Source organism: Protopterus annectens, chromosome 5.part1 (assembly GCF_019279795.1).
Source record: "Protopterus annectens isolate FY-2018-M chromosome 5.part1, PAN1.0, whole genome shotgun sequence".
Taxonomy (NCBI): Eukaryota; Metazoa; Chordata; order Ceratodontiformes; family Protopteridae; genus Protopterus; species Protopterus annectens.
Window position 1 is genome coordinate 537967394 of NC_056736.1, and position 16589 is coordinate 537983982.

Sequence of the window (16589 nt, forward strand, 5' to 3'; positions counted from 1 at the left end):
TGACTTTCATTCCATGTTTAATGGGAAATTCATATTTACTTGTATTTGATACTTTATAATTAATGTTTTATAGAAGTACTTTTTTAAAGCCTGACCAGAATTTTACCCTACTTGTATTTAAAGAAGAAAGAACATTAAATTACACTCCCAAGTTTACACACATAAAAATAGCATTCAATGTTATCAGAGAATATGGTATAACTACTATAATCAAAATAAAAAAAGCAAAATGTTTCTTCCAACAATAAATTGAAATGGATTTAACATTCTTATCATTAAATACTAATGGCTTAAATAATGCAAATAAAAGATCAAACTTACTAAAATATTTAAATCTAAATAAGTTACAAGTAGTATTTTTCCAGGAAACACATTTTAAGACTAATGATAGCTTTATTTGCAACCCTAAGGACTATACAGTCTTAACTCAATCCTCCTATAAAACAAAGACAAAAGGAGTATCAATTCTCTGGAAGAAAAACATAATCACTCCAAAAGTTATTTATAAATAGGAAGACAAAGAAGGTCTACTAGCATTTGTTATAATTAAATTTATTAACAGAATATGGACCTTAGCTAATCTATATTGGTTCCCAGGAATTGGAGCAGGAACGGTTAAAAACACCTAGATTTTATTTCCAACAATTATAAATGAAATCTTATACTGGGAGGAGACTTTAATTGTACCTTAGAAGCTTCTGAAACCACCAAGAAGTCTTTTTGCATAGCAACTATTTCAAAATCCTTAAAAAAGATGGATTGATTCATTTAATTTAATAGACACTTTTAAATTAAAAGATGATAAAGCCTTATTATTTTCCCATAAAGACCATAGATTTGGAACACAAACCAGAATAGACAAATTATTCATAGTTTAAGATTTACAAACAAAAATCCTCACATCTCAATAGTTCCATGTCCCTTCTCAGATCATGACTATCTGATAATGAAGCTCCAAATAGAGTTTAAACCTTTAATCTTATCAACTAGAATGCCATCATATATCACAAAAATTAAAGAATTCAGACACTGGATGTTGTCAGAACTACAATTATTTCTTGAAATTAATAATACAACAGAAATCAGTACAGTCATGGTTTGGGACTCATTAAAAGCACATTTATTTGGTAAGATCCCTAGCTGGTACAAAAACAAAGTTAGAGAGTGGGAATCTGAATCATTAGACTTGTAAACCAGACTCTTGACAACAAAATCTAAAAAAAAAAATCAGAATTGTCCAGAAGTCAAAAAAGAACTAGAGTAATTAAATAAAAAATATAATGAAATTCTAACACACAAACATGTCTAGCCTTGGAAAAATTAAAAATAAACCCATTAGCCACCTCCCCCAGATATCTACATAACTCATCTACAAGAATTAAAATACAATCTAAAGCAAATAACATTAGTAGTATATATAATGAAAAGAAAGGGGAAAAAGTATCAGATATAGGAGAAATCCTTGAAGCATTTCGGTTCCATTATATGGAACACTTCAAAAAAGAAGATTTAGATACCAACCAAATAAACTTAGATACAAACCTTTAAGAGAAACAAAGTTGAAAAACACGAGCCAAAGTACACTTCCAGTGAATTTTAATGAAGCTCCATGAACTTAGCACTTTCACCATCCACTAATGGCATCATCAGAGTTATTAGGAGCCATAAACATACATCATTTATACACAAATTAATTACTCAGCCTCCAATGAAAAACAAACACATCATCTTAAAGCTACATCCCTAAAAAGACACACTAAAACAATACAATCATGCCATAACAGCAGTAAAATACATTCATGAATATTCCTACCAAAATAAAATAAAAACATTATAGAATGCATTTATGTATAAAATGTCAATATATTACATTCATATAATATATTATATTATGGTATGTTATAAACATGAAAAACTGTCATATTAATAAATTGATTCACAGTTTATTAGCTCTTTGTTTCAAAACTGGCCTGATGGATATATGGTCATTTAGACCAGGTGGAGAAATTGCATTTAAGATAACCTGCCATTTATACTCCGAAAGTTTAACCTTAAGGTTATCATCCCCTCCTCTGTCACTAGGAACAACCCTATCAATCACAAAAAATATGAACTTATAATTTGAACAAATGACACTGTGCATGTATAGGGCATTATATAAGTCTTTTACCCTGATGGCCCTGAGGTATTCTTCTATCTAAGTGTAGTTTTCCCCAATGTAGAATCCAGTACAGGTGGTGCAAGTTGCTAAATATACCATCTTTTGAGTGTTGCAACTGCACCTACCTGGACAGGATATAGTCCTGTTGTACCCCGGGACAGTAACATAGGGCCCATCGTTTATAAATTTACAAAACTTACATGTCCCACATTTATACATCTTGGAACATGTATATGTGGGCCTATGTGATTCCAAAAACTCTTTTATATTTCTTCCCCTTGAGAAGACCACCCTAGGGTAACTTTCTAATTATCTCTTCAATTCCTTATCAAATGTTACATCCCAGGCTATCCGAATAACATCCATTAAATCAGATGTTTGTTATATTTAAGAACCAAAGCTCTGGAGTAAAAAATATTAGTTCTTTCTTCCAATCCAGTATTACCTCCCAATAAAATGGGGGTGAAGGAAGTTTCCCTTTTATTAATGACCTCATTCTGTATTGATATTAACATTTTTAAAGGTTTTTTACATGTAAGTTTTGTAGATTTATAAATGATGGATTCTGGATACTACGTTGGGAAAACTACATGTAGATTGAAGGACAGGATATCTGAACACCTCAGGGCCATCAGGGTAAAAGACTTACATAATGCCCTATACATGCACAGCGTCATTTGTTTAAATTATAAGAAGATGTGATTGATAGGATTGTTCCTAGTGAGAGAGGAGGGGATGACAACCTTAAGGTTGAACTTTTGGAGTATAAATTACAGGTTATCTTAAATGCAAATTCTCCACCTGGTATAAATGACCATATATCCATCAGGCCGGTTTTGAAACAAAGAACTAATAAACTGTGAATCAATTTATTAATATGACAGTTTTTCATTTTTATAACATACCATAATATAATGTATTATATGAATGTAATATATTGACACGTTATACATAAATGTATTCTATAATGTTTTTATTTTATTTTGGAAGGAATATTCATCAATGTATTTTACTGCTGTTATGGCATGATTGTATTGTTTTAGTGTGTCTTTTTAGGGATGTATCTTTAAGATGATGTGTTTGTTTGTCATTGGAGGTTGAGTAATTAATTTGTGTATAAATTATGTATGTTTATGGCTCCTACTAACTCTGATGGTGCCATTAGTGGATGGTGAAAGCGCTAAGTTCATGGAGCTACATGAAAATTCACTGGAAGTATGCTTTGGCTCGTGTTTTTCAACTTTGTTTCTCTTATTGGTTATTCACCCATTGGGTGATTTGTTTTGTGTTTAGATACAAACCTTATCAATATAAAAAAAAATCCAGAAAACTTAAAACTAGACCTACAAAAACCTATATCCTGCAAATAAATTGTTGACAAAATAAAAGAAAGTAAATCTAACAAAGCTCCAGGGATAGATGCTATAATTATGGAAATTTACAAACTCTTCCTTTCAATAGTAATCTCCCTTTTTCATAAAACTTTGCTAGAAGTTCAATCAGAAGCAAAAATACCACCCTCATGGAAATATTCTCTCATAACACCAATTCTAAAAGATAATAAACCATCAGACCTTTGCACCTCATACAGACCTATATCATTACTGAATAATGATTACAAAATATTCCTGTCAATCCTAGCTAACAGAATGAAAATCCCAATTTCAAAGACAATTAATAATGATCATACTGGATTTTTATATAACAGGCACACACATGATAATATTAAAAGGATACTTACTCTTATAGATCATGTGAATAAAGAAGATAGAGAAACACTTGTAATCAGATTAGACATAGAAAAAGCCTTCGATTCCCTCAACTGGGAATATCTATTTAGAACTTTAGCATTATTTGAATTTCCTCCTCCCTTCATCTTATTGCTAACAAATATATATATTAATAACTTAGCTTACATTAAATTAAGTCCTTTCACCTCAGAATCTATCCATAAAACGAAAGGTACTAAACAAGCATGCCTCCTTTCTCCAGTTTTATTTGTGTTGGCTATAGAAATAGTTGCAGAAATAATACGTAATAATCCAAGAATAAAAGGAATAGAAGTCTATGACCAGTACATATCTAAAATAATGCTTTTTGCTGGTGATATTTTATTAACCCTATCAAACTCCAGAGAGTCATTAGGAGAGCTAGAAGAAGTAATGGAGACATTTTATAAGATTTCAGGTCTACACTTTAGTAGATCAAAATCAAAATTTCCATTTTAAATAAGAAAAAAGAACTACAAGTTACAGATAAATCCATCACAGGAAAACAAGAACTTACGCTAAATTATTTAGGAATAGTGTTACGCAAAAATATAAATGAAACAATATTAATAAATTATAAAAACATTATTGAAACAATAAAAATATATATAGAAATGTGGAACAAAATTATATTAACTTTTGAAGACAGATTGCAATTAATAAAAATGGTCTTATTGCCAAAAATACTATATGTAGCATTAGCAATACAGTTAATTCCTGAAAGATGCATTCTTAAAGAAATAAACTCATGTTTAATAACATTTTATGGTATCCCAAAAAGAATAGAGTAGTTCTAACTCATCACATTAGACCCTGGAAACAAGGAGGATTGAACTTCCCAGAAATAGTAACATATATAAAAACATCTGTGCTTAAACTACAATAGACTGGATAAACCCAAATTATTTTGCCAACTGGAAAGAATTAACAATGGCTATAGTAACAAATTAATTTAATCTGTTAAAAAAAATTAACAGTAGACAAATCAAACAAACCCTGGTATATACTATGCATAAGTATACAATATAACAAAACCTTCTAAAACAACACTGATTAATCATTACATCAATTCCTTTAGGAAACTTATCAATGCAAACATAGATCTAAAACTTTGGTTTGACCTTTTAACCCTATTTACCATTACTAAGAACTTTCCTAAAAATATATATATAGGGAAACAATAACCTCCTGGGAACAAAATGGATTTTTATGCTGGTTTCAATGTGTAAATAAATTAAATGTTTTAGATATACATATGATAAAAATGCTTACAATATTCCAACACAGGACTGGTTGACCTTACAAAGCATTCTAATGTACACTCAAGGATTATGCAGATTAAATAATAATTCTTCATTTAAAGATATTCCAAATCTAATACGTTTTCTGTAATAATTTACATAGTTGTGAAAAGAAAAATTCCATTTCAAATCTATATAAAGAGTTAATAACATATAAAACAATTCCCAAACCATCATACTGGCAGTTCTTAACAAAAGGTCAGTCATCGCAGTTAACAGAAGAAATTAAAACTAACATCTTACTATCAGTTAATTACACCTCTAACACACAGTACTGGAAAATATTTAACTGGAAATACTTACATAGAGCATTTTTAACACCAGATAGAATTAAAAAGATCAATATTACTACAAATGGTTTTTGCTGTAGATGTGAAAAGTCAAATAAAGCAGACTGGATTCATATTTTTATGAATGTAATAAAATTAAATCATATTGGAATGGAATCAATCATTTTTTACAAGCTTTATTTAATGTATCCTTTACCTTAACTAAAGCATTGATTATACTAAATGTAAATAAATGAAGGTTCCTACCTGAATAAGACAAATATGTATTTGTTATGAACAATACTTGCTATATCTAGGAAATGCATAACCAGAAGGTGGAATTCAAATACACCCCCGACCTTGGAAGAATTCTACACTTTACTGAAGACAACTGCATCAATGGAAATAAAAATCAAAGAACTACAAATCTATCCCAGGCCATTGGTAAATAATCCTTGGAAAAAAGTTATATATTTTTTGGACACTCTGCAATAATCAATATTGTATCTCTGATAACTAACCTGTTAATTCTATATTTAATAACATACAGTGTATATAATTGAAAGTCAGGCTATTGTAAATATTGTATATAGTTGTTTAAAATGATATTAAAAAATATTATGCAAATGTTATTTTAACTAAAAATAAAAAAAATTTTGAGGAAAAAAAAAAATGTTTATTCTCCAGCCCACCTCCAAACTACCAAGCAGCAAACAATGGCTTTAGCTTCCATTATGTCTCTATTGACACGATTAAGAAACTTCTTAAGAAACTAAAACCTACAACCCTAGCCCCTGACAAACTTCTAGCTGAATTTTTGAAAATAGCCACTGATGCCATTGCATACCCTGTCTCCATACTTATCAACCGTTCATAATTTACTGCTCCAGAAAGGGGGTAACTCTAAAGAGTTAACCAATATTATATATATATATATATATATATATATATATATATATATATATATATATGGATTCCTATTACAAGAACAAAAGTTCACTACTTCAAACTTGTAATAGGAAGCCTCATTTCGGCGAAAGTTCACTTTAACGAAAGTGAACTTTGCATAAGTGCACTTCACCTAAAACACCGCAGCACAGTGGAGGACATAAAAAACAAGCTATGTCCTCCACTATGGTGTGATAGTCATAGACCTTAGAGTTAGGGCATGGGTTAGGTTAAGGGGATAGTTAGTAAAGCTATCCCCTTGCCCTAACCCATGCCCTAACCCTAAGGTTTGTGACTATCGCACCATAGTGGAGGACATTGCTATGTCCTTCACTGCGCTGCAGTCATCACGGACCTTAGGGTTAGGGCACAGGTCATGGTAAGGGGATAGACCTATGGGCTATCCCCTTACTATGACCCATGCCCTAACCCTAAGGTCTGTGAGTGCTGCACGGAAGTTCAGTACAACACCCGTTCATTGTACTGAACTTCGCGTAAGTGCACTTTCGATTAAGTGCACTTTTGCTGCAGTGAGTATTGCATGCACTATTTCGAATTAGTGAAAATTCGATCTAGTGTATAGAACCCATAGATATATATATAGCCTATTGCTATACTATCACCTCTGCCCAAAATACTGGAAAGGTGTATACATTCTCAACTCATGGAATACCTCACCATCGATAACCTTCTTACAGACACTCTACATGGCTTCAGGCCCCATTACAGCACCACAACAGGCCTTATGTCTTTCACTCACATAGTAAACAACTACAGAAATAATGGCAACTATGTCTTGGCTATCTTTCTTAACCTCTCTAAGGCATTTGATATACTTAACCACAACAAACTCATTAAATCACTCTCAGAACTGAATCTTAAGAAACCCACCATTTCCTGGTTTCAAAGTTATTTAACAGGAAGACAGCAAGCAGTGCAATGGGGTCTAGAACTCTTTCCTTTATTACCAGTCACACTGGGTGTTCCTCAAGGCTCCATCCTTGGTCCTTTACTTTTCTCTGTCTTCACTAACAACCTCCATACCTCTACTCTACATGCCTCAGTTATACAATATGCTGATGACTCAGCACTAATCTGTTCCTCTCCCTAAAATTACGAACACAAACCTCTTTCCTTTCTGTAGAAGAATGGCTTACCAACTCTCAAATAATAGTCAACCCCAATAAAACCATCCTTCCCATATTCAACCCTGTCAATCCTCTTACGCCCATTTACTATCATTTCTAACAATAAAACAACTATCTTTCCTGTCAGTCACATCAAACTTCTAGGAGTAGGGAAAGACTGCAGCATGAAATTTGATGTCCACATTTCACACACCATAAAGAAAGTACAAAACAATTGGGGGCACTATACAAAAATAAACAATTCCTCACAAACAACACCAAGACTAAAATAGCACAAACACATCTTATCTCTTCACTTCTGTATTCCTCCCCTATCCTCACCAATCTTAGAAAGTCTGATTTAATTAAACTTGCTGCCTGTTATAACAAAATTTGTCACCAATAGCCCACATCAACCACACCACTGCTCAGCCCTTAAACAACTCAAGTGGCTTGAACTTCCCTATCTTCTTCTTTACAACCAACTCTTACTAACCTATAAGGTTCTGTACTACCCTGATAAAACCCCTGCAATACAAAATCTAATACAGACCTATTCCAGAACTAGGGTCCTACACTCCAACAATAAACCTCTCCTTCAAGTCACTAAAACCAAAACCTCTGCAGGAGCCTTCATCTATTCAAATTGCATAGCAAAAAATGGAACACCTTATCCGTTAACATAACAGCCACATAATCTGTGGCTCAGTTTAAAAAATCACTAAAAACACACCTGCAAGCAAACTGGATTTGCAACTGTGACTCCCCAGGCTAGAATTTTCCAACTCCATCTGCTCTCCCTGGATTAACCTTCCTCCCTCATTCTCTGACTGTCGCTCACCCTGGATTAACCTTCCTCCCTCATTCTCTGACTATTACTCACCCAGGGTTAACCTTCCTCTCTCATTCTCTGACTATTACTCACCCAGGGTTAACCTTCCTCCCTCATTCTCTGGCTATTACTCACCCTGGATTAACCTTCGTCCCTCATTCTCTGACTGTTGCTCACCCTGGATTAACCTTCCTCCCTCATTCTCTGACTGTTGCTCACCCTGGATTAACCATCCTCCCTCATTATCTGACTGCTGCTCACGCTGGATTAACCTTCCTCCCTCATTCTCTGACTATTACTCACCCAGGGTTAACCTTCCTCCCTCATTCTCTGACTATTACTCACCCATGGTTAACCTTCCTCCCTCATTTTGTGACTATTACTCACTCTGGATTAATCTTCCTCCCTCATTCTCTGACTATTACTCACCCTGGATTAACCTTCCTCCCTTCTGTAATAGTCAGAGAATGAGGGAGAAAGGTTAATCCAGGGAGGAAGGTTAATCCAGGGTGAGCAACAGTCCGGTAATGAGGTGGATTGGACACTCTAAATTGGCCCTAGGTGTGAGTGTGTGTGCCTTCTGTGGAAGGTTGGGTGCTGGGCTGGCAACTTGACACTGTAAATCTCCACTGCCAATCATGAGTGGATGGGTGATCTGCTGTGGTGACCCCTAACTGGGAAAAGAAGAAGTTCTTTCTAAGGTGAGCAACAGTCAGAGAATGAGGGAGGAAGGTTAATCCAGGGTGAGTAATAGTCAGATAATGAGGGAGGAAGGTTAATCCAGGGTGAGTAATAGTCAGAGAATGAGGGAGGAAGGTTAATCCAGGGTGAGTAATAGTCAGAGAATGAGGGAGGAAGGTTAATCCAGGGTGAGCAACAGTCCGGTAATGAGGTGGATTGGACACTCTAAATTGGCCCTAGGTCTTTGGGATGTGGGAGGAAACCAGACCACCCGGAGGAAACCCACAAGACCCAGGGAGGACATGCAGACTCTGCACAGAAGGCAACCCACCTGAAGATCGAACTGGAGAACCTCTTGCTGTGAGGTGGCAATGCCAACTGCTGTGCCACCGTGGGCACCCACAGTGTAACCTTAGAGAGAGCACTACAGTTAAAAGAGATACAATTAACAGCAGAGGCAATACTGCAGTACACACAATATGACAACTGGGGAACATTGTAGTTTACACAGAGGATGAAGTTATAAACTGTTATACACAAGCAGAACAAGATCATGGTCAAATGGGGCCCTAGACAGGGTAATGGATCAGATAATGAACATTATATGTGTCCCTGCCCAGCAGCCATGCCAGTGTCCCATTACTTGCCTTTCTCTCTCTCTCTCTCTCTCTCTCTCTCTCTCTCTCTCTCTGTCTTCCCGCAGTTAACATAAAACACTGATCAAACCTGTCAGTCTGCATACTATTTCATTTTGAGAATGTATTTCTTTGTTTAGCAAATGGTTATCAGTGTTTGTGCTATAATATTCAAAATAAAAGTTTTAAATTAAATCCAAATATTTGTAACCATTGTAGAAATGAAGAACAAAATAGATAGCATGCACTAAACTCCCATTCAAAGAAACCCAAAAAATGTACCTGTCGAGTGGAGGATTATGTATACCTCTGGGCTGTTTTCAAACTATAGGCCCCTTGCACACACTTTTAAGACCATGCATACATGCATATTTTCTTTGAGTCACCTTCCTGATTGTATTAAATTAAATTCCATGTTTAATACAGCACTGCCTGCTAGACTGTGTTTTAAGTTTGTAGTTTTGAAATATTTTCCATTAAGCAATGAAACAAAATGTATGAACCATTAATGACAAGGCTACCCATTTCAGAACATTTCAACCATAAAAGGCCACTCAAACTGCTGTTATTATAATCCAATACTATCAGTCAATATGCACAATCTCTGCAGAAGTAAAAGTATCAGAATAATTCCACATTAAATAGAACTGTAACTAATAAAGAGGTTGCTGCTGGCAAATAACTTTGCATTTCAGGGCTTCATTTCCTAATGCAGTGCCTGCTGCCCTGGAAGAATAAATTGCCTTTACATTTAAAAAAAATGGTGTCCTGGTGATATGCAATAGGGAAGTGCTGGAAAACTGACAACAGGTTCATAGTTACTAAGCATGTCATCCAAAGGAGAGCACTCTCAGAAGCATTCCCCCCATACTACACAGTAGTGTCAACAATCAATCTACCTGGTGTGGGAAGAGAACCCACAGCCTTCTTAACCAAAGGCAAATATGCTGCCTGTTGCACCATGAACATAGAATAATGCAAGTAGGAAACTGTTATTGGCACTGACAAACTGTAATCCTCAGTGATTTATAAAAATAATAATAATAATAATTAATTAAAGGAGACCTGGCAGTCATACCTCACAACCTCTTAGCACAAGAAATGTGGATAAAGCCAAAATAATGAGGGAACAAAGGCCCAAAAATAGGGACAAGTTTTAAATATTGCTCATGTAAATGTAGAAAGTTATCAGAATAAAAAGTGTTAGCATGCATTTTCCGAAGGATATGAAGTCTGAAAATGAAATGGCTTAGTGAATTCAATTCTCACTAATTTGCCAGAAAACAATAAATTATATGTGGAACACATCAAAAATATTAGACAAAAATGTGCACACTGTGGACAGTAGAGATGTTTGCTGGCAGTTGGTGTGGAGGTTTAAGGTACTTGTTTGCTAATAGTCAAGGCTCAGGGCTTGACTCTGAACAAAGCTACTTAACCATCCTGCCCCCTAACAGGGGCATTACATGTGCAAACACACACACACACACACACACACACACACACACACACACACACACACACATAAGCTGCTTACTGAATCACACACACAATACACATGGCTACTTATTGAATCGCACAAACACATAGCTTGTTGCTGAATCACACACTTGGCTACTTACTGAATTGCTGGCTTGGATCACTTAAAATCTCTGCAGTTATTGAATTGCTGACTCATTTCATTTAAGGCTTCACACTGAATTGCTGCACTTAAATCTCTAGCTCAGCTCTAAATCCCTGTTTGTTGGTCCTAAATCGAATATCCCATGGTTTACATTAGGAGAAACACCCTAGGTTGCTGGGGCTTATTCCTTTCTAGAGAAGTCTCCCGTGAGGTCCTAAATCCTTGCTGTTTTCTAACAAAAAAATTTCAGTGTGGTCCTAAAGCCCTGCTGTTTTCTAACAAAAAGTTTCCTGTGAGGTCCTAAAGTCTATTGGGTTAATGGAAGTCTTCAGACTCATGTTAGTTATGAAGGTTTTATTTTTTATCGCCCACCCCCCAGCTAACATGAGCCCTAGGCAGCTGCCTAGGTTACCTAGTGCTGGATATGGCTCTGTACAGAAGTTTAAGCAATTGACAGATAAATATGTATATAGGTCAACAGTAAGAGTTGTAAGTTGTGGCATTTGGCTGACAATCGGGGGCTGAGGGGGTTGAGAAGGCGTATGTAATGTTGCAAGAGAGGTGGCACTGGCATTTGGCTGCTTTATTGAATCCTTTTAATTGAAGCCAAAATTGTTTGTAGGATGGTGCATTTTAAGATAGAAGGGAGATATTCCCATAGCCTGGAGCTAATGATAGAGAAGCAGTCATCTGGGGGATCATCACCCAAAATGAGTGACTTTTAGAATAAACTGCATGAAATTTGAGATGTATAGCCCAAGTGAACCATGTAGGCAGAGTGTATGTTTCATTTAATTCATTTGTAAGGGGACCCAGTACCTACTTATCCCAGCTCCTCTTTTATAACTAAGTAGTTTTTGCACCCTTTTCAAATGGAATTAATGGAAAGTACCATTTGCTAATATGGCTGCACTAACATGCAATTCTAACTTCTTAAGTTATATGGCTAGTAAAGTGGCAAGTATAGCAAAATGAGAGTGTGTTGTATTATACGGTTGAAACTGTATAGTGTACATAGGTCATGAATAAAAGTTATGTTATGGCATGAGTACAAGCACCTGCACGGTGTATTAAACCATTGCCCAGAAGAAAATTCTTGACATAGTGAGCTATATAAGGCCTGAAAAATACAACACCATGGCATTCTTTCTGCAACCTAGTCTGGTTCACTCTGGTATTATTTGAGGAAGGAGATTCGAGCAGTGATATTTCTGCATTGGGTAGTTGTCTCTCAACAGGTTGAACCAACCAAATGCATCTTTTTGGTCTAGCTGTGTTCCTTAGACACATTCAATATACTCTCACATTGTGAAAGTCTGCAGCTTAAACTTGGGAGGGATGCAAATGTGAAAGAGTGTGAGAACCAATAAACTAGGGAAAAGTTACATTACTTTTACATAATTTGAGTCAAGCAATGAAGACAAGATGTCTGCCTTCAGAGACTTAATTGTTCTAAACTTCCCATTTCTTGTACCAAATACAAACATCTCACCAGTACTTAGACAGTATAGCAGAAAGAGATGTAGCATGCTTTCCTAGCTAATGTCCATACCACTGCCCCAAGTAGACAAATATAAATTACAGGTTTCATACAGAAAATTTTCAGTAACACAAATAATTTTCTAGTGAGAAAAATTGTCAGTTTCACTCCAAGATTAGTTGCTTAGTTAACTTAATCGAGAGGCTATCGTGTTCTAAATAACACAAATAAACTTGCCTGGGAGTCAAGAGCAGTATGTTTTAATTATACAATGTCCTAAAAAGCAGACCATGGTGTTACAGGACATAGTTTGGGAAGAGCATACTTTCCATGCAGAATGCATAAGTATATTTTTGACACTGGTGTATGAGAAAACCGCATAAGTACGACTAAGTAAAGAGCTTAGACGTGCAATCTGCAAAGTAAAATACATTATTACTGGCTGGTATAATAACACCAATGATCATCATACCTAGTACTACTGCTGCATTTATTTAGGATATGTATGATATGTACAGTAGTAACTGTGTGTGTCTAATTAATGAGTGGTACACATTATTTCTTTGCACGTAAGCTTGTTTGTGCAATTATGATTAAGCGTCAGTGGCAAGCTCCTGGTCTATCCCTGCCCGCAATCCTGAACGGGCTAAGATGTGTATAAAAGCATGAATGTATAGGGAATCAACTACAGATTTACACAGTAGTAATTGTGTCTTTCATTATTAATGGGCCTGAGGTATTATTTGTCTCTCTGCACTTATACTTGTTTTTGAATGTGATTGTTTTTTATATATTTAAGCAGACAGTGACAGGCTCTAGTCTCCCACACCAACACTGAATTAGATAAAGTATGGATCAAAGAAGGAATATGTGGATTAAATGAGATTTGTGTAGGGAAAACTTTTCTTTTTGAAAATAAAATATTTAGTATGATTTCTCTCTTATCTGCGGTGGTGGTGCTGCGGTAGCATTGTCGTCTCACAGTATGACGTTGTCCTATTCGATTCTCGGCTAGAGCGTATTCTGTGTGGAGACATGCGTGAATGGGCGTACCTTCGTTGAAGGTTGTGCATCAGAGCTGGCAACTCGGCATGTAAAAATCTACTGCCAATCATTAGCGGACCGGAGTTCCGCTGTGGCAACCCCTAACTGGGAAAAGCCGAAAGACACAAACAAGTATGATTTCTCTCTTCCTATTTAAACTAATTCAGTTTTGTCGTGGTTCCATCTGAACATGTGCTGGGGGAATCAGATTACTACTGCACAGTACATGTACTATTTTCTGTATTAGTAGACCTGAAGTAATTTTTTAATATCTAGTGATATCTCAAGAATATTTCTTTCATCTGAATTTTTTTCACATGACAGTCTGAGAGCCTGTATCCTAGAATTTGGTTTAGAAACATCCTTCAGGGATGTAAAAAGTTGTATACCTGGGCACATGGTGCATTGCCATTAGGTACCACTGCAATGCTGCACATCAAATGCAATGCTGCACATCAGACTCTGAAGGAGAGCGGTGGCTGTGTTGAGAAAGTAAAGTAGACAATGACTGTAGGCAAAGCAGGTGAGTATGCCATTGGGACACATCTGAGCCATAAATTGAGGGAACCATTTTTCCTTAGGCCTGTCCTGCTAAATGGTAAGTAAAGGTGCTAAATATGTACTATGCTGCTTATACTGATATGTACGTGTTACATTCATATACACTCCTTACAGTAGTATATACTATATACACTTAATTATTTTAATATTTTAAAGGTGAACACAGGATTTACATTTGGGCAAGGTTATTGCAAAGGCCCTAGGGATGGGAAAGGAGGCTGGGATTTTAGGTAGCAAGCAGGAGGAGAGACTTCAGGTTTGGGGGACAGGAGGAAAGTTTTAGGTTTAGGAAGCAGAACGGGGTTTTAGTTTTAGGAAGTGAGAAGGGAATTTTACAGTTAGGGAGTGGGAAAGGCATTTTAGAGTTAGGGTTAAGGAGTAAATGGCAATTTTAGGATTAGGGACTGGGGAGGGGGGGTTACGTTTAGGAAGGCTAAAGGGAGCTTAGTATTAAGGATTGGGAGTGCTATTTTATAATCAGAGAGTGAAGAAGGACTTTAGATTTAGGGAGGTTGTGTGGAGGTTAAGGTTTAGAGACTGACTGACTGACTGACTGACTGACTGACTGACTGACTGACTGACTGGGGACTTGCTGTGGTTAGGATTTGGGACTGGGTAGAAGTTTTTAGGGTAAGAGTTAGGGTTATGTAGTTAAGTAGGGTCAGGTGGTGGCAGTGATAGATAATTTGCTAGGATTGGGCTGTACTGCTAGTGGGAGTTAGGGCACTTGCCAGTTAGAGCAAGTGGTGGCAAACAAGTGTGTATTAAGCTAGTAGCACATCAGCACTTATAGTAGACCCCAGGCATATGTCAGTTTTCAGGTTTCTTATCATTTTTCTAAATTTCTTGAAGCATCAAAGCATTTGCCAATATTTTGGAGGAGTGCAATGTTTTCTGTACTAGAGATTAATATGTTTCCTCAGTTTAGTGAAAAATATAAGAGTTGATGCACTCCTAAGACCTACAATATCCTGCAGAAAGAAATACAGTGCTTTTGGAACCAGAGTAAAAGTGCCTTTGTTGGAGAAGTACAGCCTTTCTATCATGGTCCTGTGGCACAGAGGGATAGCACCCTGACTGCTACCCAGGCCACTGGAGTTTGATTAGTGTCCATGATATTGGGAGAGTCAGCCAGGGAGGGGAAAATGAAGCGGTGTGGTTTGCTCATCTTCCCCAAGGAGGATGGGGTAGTATGCGCTCAGAGGCACAAAGGATACTTTGATCTCCCCGGTGGAGACTAGAGATAACTGCTTATGCGATGGGTGAGTGGCAGAGCTGTTGGAAGGAATGTCCTCATGGAAGGGAGTGGCATCCTCCATGGACAGCCCATCTCTTGTCTCCTCCCCTCACTTTGTTGTGCGCAAAGGAGGTAATGACTGATAAGAAAACTCAAAAGCCTAAAGCAACCCCTGATGGCTACCCGGATGATGATTTCCCCCCCATTGGCTCTCACTCATTAGGGAATGAATGGCTAGACCAGAGGAAGGTCTGATGACCAGCAGATAGGAGAGGCAAAAAAAGAAAGTTGCAAAAAAGGAGGAGAAGATGTTTTGTGAGATAAAAGTGAAAGGCAGGTTCTTTAAAACTGCTAAGTAATACATCAGCTTACATGGGGAAATATATTACTTTCTCAGATAAAACTGAAAATGCTGTACTTTTCCTTGCAATATGCCATACCCTAATTGGGGCTTTCAAAGAACCATTGTGTTATTACTGTAAATCACTGCATGTTTCCATGCAACGTACAAGTAAATAATAAGACCCATCAATGGTTCTGATGCAATAACTGACACAGATACATTCTGCACCATTCCAGTACCTTCTCACATGGCTCTAGCAGCAGGTGGAAGAAGGATAATGCAGTTGTGATATCTTTTGTTGTTATCAAAATTGCTCTTATGATTAAAACCCACCAATTACCATTTCTTCAGGGGTATGACCCTAAAATGCTAGACAGTGGAAACCTTTAGACAACTAATTCATTTGAAGCAGAACTCTCTCAACACATACACATGAAGCTTCACATTAGTTTTTTTCGATCAGAACCATATAGCTAGAATGTTAATCCTAACCACATGAAGTCATTTCATGAAATAAAATGCAAATTAAAAAAAATAATCATCCCCATACTGAAAGAAAATACTTCTTCCATGTTTC